Source organism: Equus quagga, chromosome 4 (genome assembly GCF_021613505.1).
Source record: "Equus quagga isolate Etosha38 chromosome 4, UCLA_HA_Equagga_1.0, whole genome shotgun sequence".
NCBI classification, from domain to species: domain Eukaryota; kingdom Metazoa; phylum Chordata; class Mammalia; order Perissodactyla; family Equidae; genus Equus; species Equus quagga.
The window spans coordinates 79,290,193-79,300,072 of record NC_060270.1 but is presented as its reverse complement, the minus strand read 5'-3'; positions in this window follow the sequence as shown (position 1 = coordinate 79,300,072).

The following is a 9,880-nucleotide window of genomic DNA, read 5'->3' as shown; positions in this document are numbered from 1 at the left end:
AGAAAAGGCTGAAAAAGTTATTTTCTTGAGAGATTTTCAAGATTCTAGGTGTGAGTCCTGTTGTTTTAGGGCCAAAGGGTGTTTTCAAAATTCAACTCTAGTTATGCATCCCCTACTTAAAAACCTCATTGCATTTTGATAGACAAAAATTCCTCAACTGACCTATGACCTTACACGATCTTGTCACTTTATATCAAGAACATCTTGTTTTCTTGCCTCTAACCCTAGTGGTTTTATTTCTTTCTGTGTTCTCTCCTGCCAGAATGCTTTCATTTATGCTGCTCTTGCTGTGTTGAATACTCTTCCCTCTCCTCTTTACCTTTTAGCTCTTGTCTGCTCTTTCAGATCCCAGCTTAAGCAACACTTCTGAAAATTCTCTCCCCAACTCTGACCAGGCCAAATCCCTTATTATAAGCTCTCTACATACTGTGTGCTTCTTCATAGCACTTGTCATGGCAGCAGTTTTATACTGTTTGTTGCTTTTTTGATACGTGTCTTCATAACTAGATTAGAAGCCCAATTGAAGGCAGGAACCATGTTTGTTTGTACTTACGTTATCCCAGCATCTAACATGGTTTTTGGTACATAATAGACCCTTAATAAATATTGTTGAATGCATGTAAATGAGTGAATGAAGACATAGTTCCTGCTCTCAAGGAAGTCCCAGTCTAGTGGGAAGATAGTAATTGCAATTCAAAATGAGAGGTATGTTCTATTAGAGATAGCAGCACACTTTTTAAAAAGAGGAGCTACTGATCAATGGTATCCCAAAGCCTAGAAACCACCACTTTAGGTCCTGAGGAATTTTGAGAGAGAGTAATATGATCAGGCATGTACTTTGGAAATTTTTCTCTGGCAACAGGTTGGAAGACGGATTGTACCAGACAGCCCAGAGGCAGGAATATAATCAGACATTATTTTAATAGTCCTGGTGAGGGATGAGGACCTGAATTTAGTTGGAAGCTACTGGGAAGAAGGAATAGATAAGAAATGAAAGATATAAAAGTGGTAGAATCTATGGGATTTATGACAGACTTGATATGGGTAAAGGAGAAGATTTAAGTGACTGGGTGATGCCATTAATCAAAGCTGGAGCTATAGGAAGTAGAACTAAATTTTGGGATAAAGGGTTTGAGTTACATGTGGGACATATGATTCTATAAAGTACCATGGTGATATCACTTTGATTTTTTTTTATTGAGTTAATGATAGGTTACAATCTTGTGAAATTTCAGTTGTACATTAATGTTTGTCAGTCGTGTTTTAGGTGCACCACTTCACCCTTTGTGCCCACCCCCGACCCCACCTTTCCCCTGGTAGCCACTAATCTGTTCTCTTTGTCCACATTTTTAAATTCCTCATATGAGTGGCGTCATACAGAGATTATCCTTCTCTAACTGGCTTATTTCACTTAACATAATTCCCTCAAGGTCCATCCATGTTATTGCAAATGGAACGATTTTGTTCTGTTTTGCAGCTGAGTAGTATTCCATTGTATATATATACCACATCTTCTTTATCCATTCATCTGTTGATGGGCACTTAGGTTGCTTCCATGTCTTGGCTATTGTAAATAATGCTGCAATGAACATTGGGGTGCGTAGGACTTTTGGAATTGCTGACTTCAAGCTCTTTGGTTAGATACCCAGTAGTGGAATAGCTGGGTCTTATGGTAGTTCTATTTTTAATTTTTTGAGGAATCTCCATACTGTTTTCCATAGTGGCTGCACCAGTTTGTATTCCCACCAGCAGTGTATGAGGGTTCCTTTTTCTCCACAACCTCTCCAACATTTGTTACTATTAGTTTTATATATTTTTGTCACTCTAATGGGTGTAAGGTGATATCTTAGTGTAGTTTTGATTTGTATTTCCCTGATGATCTGCGATGATGAACATCTTTTCCTGTGCCTATTGGCCATCCATATATCTTCTTTGGAGAAATGTCTGTTCATGTCTCCAGCCCATTTTTTGATCGGGTTGTTTGATTTTTTGTTGTTGAGTTGTGAGAGTTCTTTATATATTATGGATATTAAGCCTTTGTCAGATGTATGACTTGCAAATATTTTTTCCCAGTTAGTGGGTTGTTTTTTTGTTTCAATCCTGTTTTCATTTGCTTTGAAGAAGCTCTTTAGTTGGATGAAGTCCCATTTGTTTATTCTTTCTATTGTTTCCCTTCTCTGAGAAGACATGGTGTCAGAAAAGATCCTTTTAATACTGATGTCAAAGAGTGTACTGCCTATGTTTTCTTCTAGAAGCCTTACGGTTTCAGGTCTCACCTTTAGGTCTTTGATCCATTTTGAGTTTATTTTGGTGAATGGTGAAAAAGAATGGTCAATTTTCATTCTTTTACATATGGCTTTCCAGTTTTCCCAGCACCATTTGTTGAAAAGACTTTCTTTTCTCCATTGTATGCCCTCAGCTCCTTTGTCGAAGATAAGCTGTCCATAGAGGTGTGGTTTTATTTCTGGGCTTTCAGTTCTGTTCCATTGATCTGTGCACCTGTTTTTGTACCAGTACCATGCTGTTTTGATTACTGTAGCTTTGTAGGATGTTTTGAAGTCAGGGATTGTGATGCCTCCCGTTTTGTTCTTTTTTCTCAGGATTGCTTTAGCAATTCGGGGTCTTTTGTTGCCCCATATGAATTTTAGGATTCTTTGTTCTAATTCTGTAAAGAATGTCATTGGGATTCTGCTTGGGATGGCGTTGAATCTGTAGATTGTTTTAGGTAGAACAGACATTTTAACTATGTTTATTCTTCCAATCCATGTACATGGAATGTCTTTCCATCTCCTTATGTCATCATCCAATTCTCTCAGAAAGGCCTTGTAATTTTCATTATATAGGTCCTTCACTTCCTTAGTTAAATTTACCCCGAGGTATTTTATTCTTTTTGTTGCGATTGTGAATGGTATTGTGTTCTTGAGTTCTTTTTCTGTTAGCTCGTTATTAGAATATAGAAATGCTACTGATTTATGCAAATTGATTTTATACCCTGCAACTTTGCTGTAGTTGTTGGTTACTTCTAAGAATTTTCCAATGGATTCTTTGGGGTTTTCTATATATAAGATTATGTCATCTGCAAACAGCGAGAGTTTCACTTCTTCCCTCCCTATTTGGATTCCTTTTATTCTTTTTTCTTGCCTCATTGCTCTGGCCAGGACCTCCAGTACTATGTTAAATAAGAGTGGTAATAGAGGGCATCCTTGTCTTGTTCCTGTTTTCAGGGGGATGGCGCTCATACCCATTGAGTATGATGTTGGCTATGGGTTTGTCGTATATGGCCTTTATTATGTTGAGGTAGTTCCCTTCTATTCCCATTTTGTTCAGCGTTTTTATCATAAATGGCTGTTGGATCTTGTCGAATACTTTCTCTGCATCTATTGAGGTGACCATGTGGTTTTTATTCCTCAGTTTGTTGAAGTGGTGTATCACATTGATTGATTTGCGGATGTTGAACCATCCCTGTGTCCCTGATATGAATCCCACCTGATCATGATGTATGATCCTTTTGATGAATTGCTGAATTCTGGTTGCCAAAATTTTGTTTAGAATTTTTGCATCTATGTTCATCAGTGATATTGGCCTGTAGTTCTCTTTTTTCGTGGTGTCCTTGTCAGGCTTTGGTATCAGTGTGATGTTGGCCTCATAGAATGTGTTAGGGAGTGTTCCATCCTCCCTAATTTTTTGGAATAGCTTGAAAAGGCTAGGTATTAAATCCTCTCTGAAAGTTTGGTAGAATTCCCCAGGAAAGCCATCTGGTCCTGGGGTTTTATTCTTTGGGATGTTTTTGATTGCTGTTTCAATCTCTTTCCTTGTGATTGGTCAGTTCAAATTGTCTGCTTCTTCTTGAGTGAGCTTTGGGAGATTGTAGGAGTCCAAGAATTTATCCACTTCCTCTAGGTTATCCATTTTGTTGCCATGTAGTTTTTCGTAGTATTCTTTTATAATCTGTTGTATTTCTGCAGAGTCTGTTGTTATTTCTCCTCTTTCATTTCTGATTTTGTTTATTTGAGCTTTCTCCCTTTTTGTCTTTGTAAGTCTGGCTAGGGGTTTGTCAATTTTATTTATCTTCTCAAAGAACCAGCTCTTTGTTTCATTGATCCTTTCTACTGCCTTTTTCGTTTCAATAGCATTTATTTCTGCTCTGATTTTTATTATTTCTCTCCTTCTGCTGACTTTGGGCTTTACTTGTTCTTTCTCTAGTTCAGCTGGGTGTAGTTTAAGATTGCTTATTTGGGATTTTTCTTGTTTGTTAAGATGTGCCTGTATTGCGATGAATTTTCCTCTTAATACAGCTTTTGCTGTATCCCATAAGAGTTGGTATGGCATGTTATCATTTTCATTTGTTTCCAGGTATTTTTTGATGTCTTCTTTAATTTCTTCAATGATCCATTGCTTGTTCAGTAGTGTATTGTTTAGTCTCCACATCCCTGTGCCTTTCTCAGCTTTTTTCTTGTTATTAATTTCTAGCCTTATAGCATTATGATCGGAGAAGATGCTTGTTATTATTTCAATTTTTTTAAATTTGTAGAGGCTTGCCTTGTTTCCCAACATATGGTCTATCCTTGAGAATGTTCCATGTGCACTTGAGAAGAATGTGTATTCTGCTGTTTTAGGATGAAGTGATCTATATATGTCTATTAAGTCCAATTGTTTTAGTTTTTTGTTTAGCTCCACTATTTCCTTGTTGATTTTCTGTCTGGATGATCTGTCCATTGATGTGATTGGGGTGTTGAGGTCCCCTACTATTATTGTGTTGTTTTTAATATCTTCCTTTAGATCTGTTAATAGTTGCTTTATGAGCTTTGGTGCTCCTATATTGGGCACATAGATATTTATAAGCATTATTTCTTCTTGATGAAGTGTCCCTTTGATCATTATATATTGTCCCTCCGTGTCTCTCTTTACCTGCCTTATTTTGAAATCCACTTTGTCTGATATAAGAATTGCAACACCTGCTTTCTTTTGCTTGCTATTAGCTCGAAGTATTGTCCTCCACCCCTTCACTCTGAGCCTGTGTTTGTCCTTGGGGCTGAGGTGTGTTTCCTGGAGGCAACAAATTGTTGGATCTTGTTCTTTAATCCGTTTTGCCACTCTGTGTCTTTTTATTGGAGAGTTCAATCCGTTTACATTGAGGGTGATTATTGATGCATGTGGACTTAATGCTGTCAATCTGTTGCTCATTATCTGGTTTTCCTGCATTAACTTTGTTTCTCATCCTGTGTGTTTTAGCCTACCCATTGACTACTGCAATTTCTTATGCTGGGTTTCTTAGATTTTTCCTTATTTATGTTTTGTGGCTCTGTTCTGTTTTTTAGTTTAGTGGCTACCCTGAAGTTTGTATTTAGAATCTCGTGTATAATATAGTCTATTCTCTGGTGGTCTCTTACTTACTTGGCCTAGACTGATTTAGTCCCTTTGCTCTTCCCCTCCTAAATTATTATTTTCATTTCTTATTCCAACTCGTGTTATGAGTTTGTAGTTAGAGTGATAAGATCATCTTTGCTTTGGTAGTTTCCTTACCGTTATCCTAATGCTATAGTTGAATATCTGCTATCCTATTCTGGTTCTATTTATCTGTCTCCCTACTCTGTGGTTTGTGACCCCTTTCTCCCTTTTTTGTTTTTTCAGGTATGAGAGCCTTCTTGAGGATTTCTTGTAGTGGAGGACTTTTGGTTACAAATTCCCTTAACTTTTGTTTGTCTGGAAAAGATTTAATTTCTCCCTCATATCTGAAGGATATTTTTGCTGGATAGAGTATTCTTGCCTGAAGATGTTTATCTTTTAAAGTTTTGAATATGTCACTCCATTCTCTCCTAGCTTGTAAAGTTTGTGTAGAGAAATCCACTGAAAGTCTGATAAGAGTTCCTTTGTAGGTTATTTTCTTCTGTCTTGCTGCCCTGAGTATTCTTTCTTTGTCTTTCCTTCTTGCCATTTGTACTACTATGTGCCTTGCAGTAGGTCTTTTTACATTGACAAATCTAGGAGATCTGAAAGCTTCCTCCACACACATTTCTCCCTCAACCCCTAGATTTGGGAAGTTCTCTTCTATAATTTCATTAAGCACACTTTCTGCTCAATTTTCCTTTCCACGTTCTCGGGAATTCCTATGATCCTTAAATTCTTTCTCTTCATTGAATCTGCTATCTCTCTGATATTTTCCTCATTCTTTTTAATTCTTAGTTCTCTTTCTTCCTCTGTCTGGAGCCATTCAGCGTGTCTATCTTCGATTATGCTAATTTTCTCCTCTATGGTGTCTACACGGGCATTCAGGGAATCCGTATTCTGTTTTATCTGGTCCATTGTATTTTTCATCTCTAGTAACCCTGTTTGATTCTTCTTTATAATTTCAATCTCTTTTGTGAAGTAACTCCAGAACTCATTGGCTTGTTTCTCTATCTTTCTCTCTACCTCATTGAGTTTTTTGATGATAGCTACTCTGAACTAATTTTCACTTAGTTTGCCGATTTCCAAGTCCTCAGGAGTAAATTCTGTGTTTTTATTGTTTTCCTTCTGGTCTGGAGCTTTTATAAATTGCTGGATGGTAGAGGAGCAGTTTTTGAGCATGATGGTAGAATTCGGTTGCAGTTACAGCCTGTCACCACTAGATGGGGGTCGAGAGCTGCATGTTCCGAGCTCTCCACCTTCAGGCAAGATGGCAGCGCCCAGTGCAGTTTGCCAGGGGTAGGGGCAGTTTCTCTTGCGTGCAGATCGGGATTCCGATCAGCTCTCGTTCTCTGGTCTCCCGGGGCCCTGGCTTGATGGGGTCCCCGCACATGAAAGCTTTGCCCCATCAGCGGGTTTCCACTGCACCTGCGGCGGGAGTCCTGGATGATCCCCCAGTCACACGGCCCCTCCCCCACTCCTTCCCTCACTGGTGGCAGCGACCCCAGTCTGGGAGGGAGCGAAGTTCTCTCTTACCCCATTCCAGCTCCTCTGAGGGTGGCTACAGCCTCTCCGTTCTCTGTCTTCTCACTCTGTAGGTCTCTGACGGTCTTGGCATTAGGGGTCATTGGTTGAAATTCAGTTTTTCCGTTTCTTTGGTTTTATTTTGGAGGGGAGAGAGTCCTGGGTCAGCTCACCCTGCCATTTTGCTCCACCTCTCCAATTTTTTTTTAATGCCTGAAGCTATTAGGACTTCTTGAAACATTGTCTTCTCTTGACTTCTGAATACCACTTTTCAGTTTTCTTCATACTTCACAGGTTCCTACTCAGTGCCCAATGCTGGCTCTTCCATCTGACCTCCAAGTATTGGCAAATCCCAGGTAGTAGTTTTGGGTTCTTTTGGTTCACTGCTCCTCTTTTTCTCCAGGTGACTTCATCCAGTCTCATTTCTGTAAATACCTTCTATATACTGATGAACTCTCTCCAACCTGTCTTCTGAACTCTCCAGACTAGTATACCCAGCTGCTTACTGGATATTTCTACTTAAATGTCTAAGAAGCATCTGAAATATAATAAGACTAACAACAAAATTGTTTAGTCTCTTCCCTCTCAAGCCTGTTTATCCCATAGTCTTCCTCATCATGGCAAATGATAATAAATCTACCTAGCTGCTCAGGAAAAAAAACTAGGAGTCAAGGCATCTATGTCTAAAGTATGGATGAGTTTAATACCATTAACTACATCTCAGAGACTAAATGTCCCCAGGATTATGTGCACAGAAAAGTCATAGTTTCTTTGATCTTTTCTAATGTCTTTTTAGTTTTTATTTCACTTATTTCCACTCTGATCTTTGTTATTTCCCTCCTTCTGCTAACTTTGGGCTTCATTTGTTCTTATTTTTCTAGGTCCTTGAGGTATAAAATTGGTTGAGATTTTTCTTATTTCTTAATGTGGGCATTTATTGCTATGAATTTCCCTCTTAGAATTGCTTTTGCTGCATCCCACAAGATTTGGTATTTTGTATTTCCATTTTCATTTGTCTCAAAGTATTTTTTGATTTCTCTTTTGATTTCTTCTTTGACCCATTCGTTGTTCAGTAGCATGTTGTTTAATCTCCACATATTTGTGAATTTTCAAGTTTTATTCTTGTAATTGTTTTGTAGTTTCATACCATTGTGTTTGGAAAAGAAGCTTGATATGATTTTATTTTTAAATTTATTAAGACTTGTTTTGTGGCCTCACATTTGATTTATCCTGGAGAATGTTCCATGTGCACTTAAGAAGAATGTGTATTCTGTGTCTTTTGGAAGGAATGTTCTATATACATCTCTTAAGTTCATCTGGTCTGATGTGTTGTTTAAGGCCAATGTTTCCTTGTTTATTTTAGAAAAGTCATAGTTAGAAAGCCCTTATCCACACCCAGATTAAGGAAGATTTCTCTAATCTTTTCTCTTTTTCTTTTTTTTTTTTTGATGAGGAAGATTAACTCTGAGCTAACATCTGTTGCTAATCTCCCTGTTTTTGCTTGAGGAATATTGTTGCTGAGCTGTCATCTGTGCCAATCTTCCTCTATTTTGTATGTGGGATGCCGACACAGCATGGCTTGATGAGCAGTGTGTAGGTCCACGCCTGGGATCTGAACTGGCAAATCCTGGGCCACTGAAGCACAGCACACGAACTTAACCACTATGCCACTGGGCCAGCCCCCTAGTGCCTGTATAGTTTCGTTTTCTTATAGTTAAATCTTTGATCCAATCAATGTTGGAGTTATCCTTATGTATGATGTGGGAAATGAATCTAATTTTATCACAGTATTGTTTGCAATAGCAAAATATTGGAAATTATATGTATTGTCCAAATATACAAGATTAATTGGACAAACTAGGGTGCGTGCACCTTTACATACATAGACACACACACTCAGATAAATACTTAGGAGTCAACCCTGATTTCTTTCTTTTCTTTCTCCCTCTTCCTCACATTCAGCCTATTATCAAGTGCTATTGGTTCTACCCACAACCTCATCTCACCATCCCCATTCTACTACTCTTGCCCAAGTCATCATCATTTCTTGCCTAGTCTCCCTACTGCCATTCTTGACCTCCTTAAATAATTCTCTACACAGCTGCTAATGTGGTTAAAAAAAAAAGTCAGGGGGCCGGCCCCCTGGCTGAGTGATTAAGTTTGCGTGCTCTGCTTCGGCGGCCCAGGATTTCGCCGGTTCGAATCCTGGGCGTGGACATGACACTGCTTGTCAGGCCATGCTGAGGAGGCATCCCACATGCCACAACTAGAAGGACATACAACTGAAAATTCACAACTACATACCAGGGGGCTTTGGGGAGAAAAAGGAAAAATAAAATCTTAAAAAAAAAAAAGTCAGGACATATCACAGACCTATTTTTAAAAACTCCCATGGCTTCCTATGAAGCTTAATATAAAAATCTAAACTCTTGACCATGACCTGCTTACCTGGCCACCTTTCTAGCTTTATCTCCTACCTCTCTCTTCCTTGCTCACAAGCTCTGCCACAAGCTCTTTCCTGCCTCAGAGCCTTTGTACTTTGTCTGGAAGGCTCTTCTTCATGGCTATTGCCTCCTATCACTCAAGTCTTAGTTCAAAGTCCTCTTTAAAGAGGCTTTCTCTGGCCCCACGATTTAATGTCTTATCTCCTATTCTTCCCCTGTTCACTCTCTATACATTTCCCTTTTTAAAATTTCTTCATAGTGTTCATCAGAGTAAGAAAAATTTCCTTCCTTCCCTCCTCTCCATTTCTCCTCTCTCTTTCTTCCTCCCTTCTTTATTTATGTTTCTAACCCTCCAGATTGTAGGCTTCATCAGAGAAGGAATTTTTTCCTTTGTGTTTACTTCTATATCCCTGGTGCCTGGAACAGTCTTTCAGCCCTGGCACATCACATAAACACTCTGGGAATATGAATATGCCCATTTATCTATCTATCTATCTATCTATCTATCTATCTATCTATCTATCTAT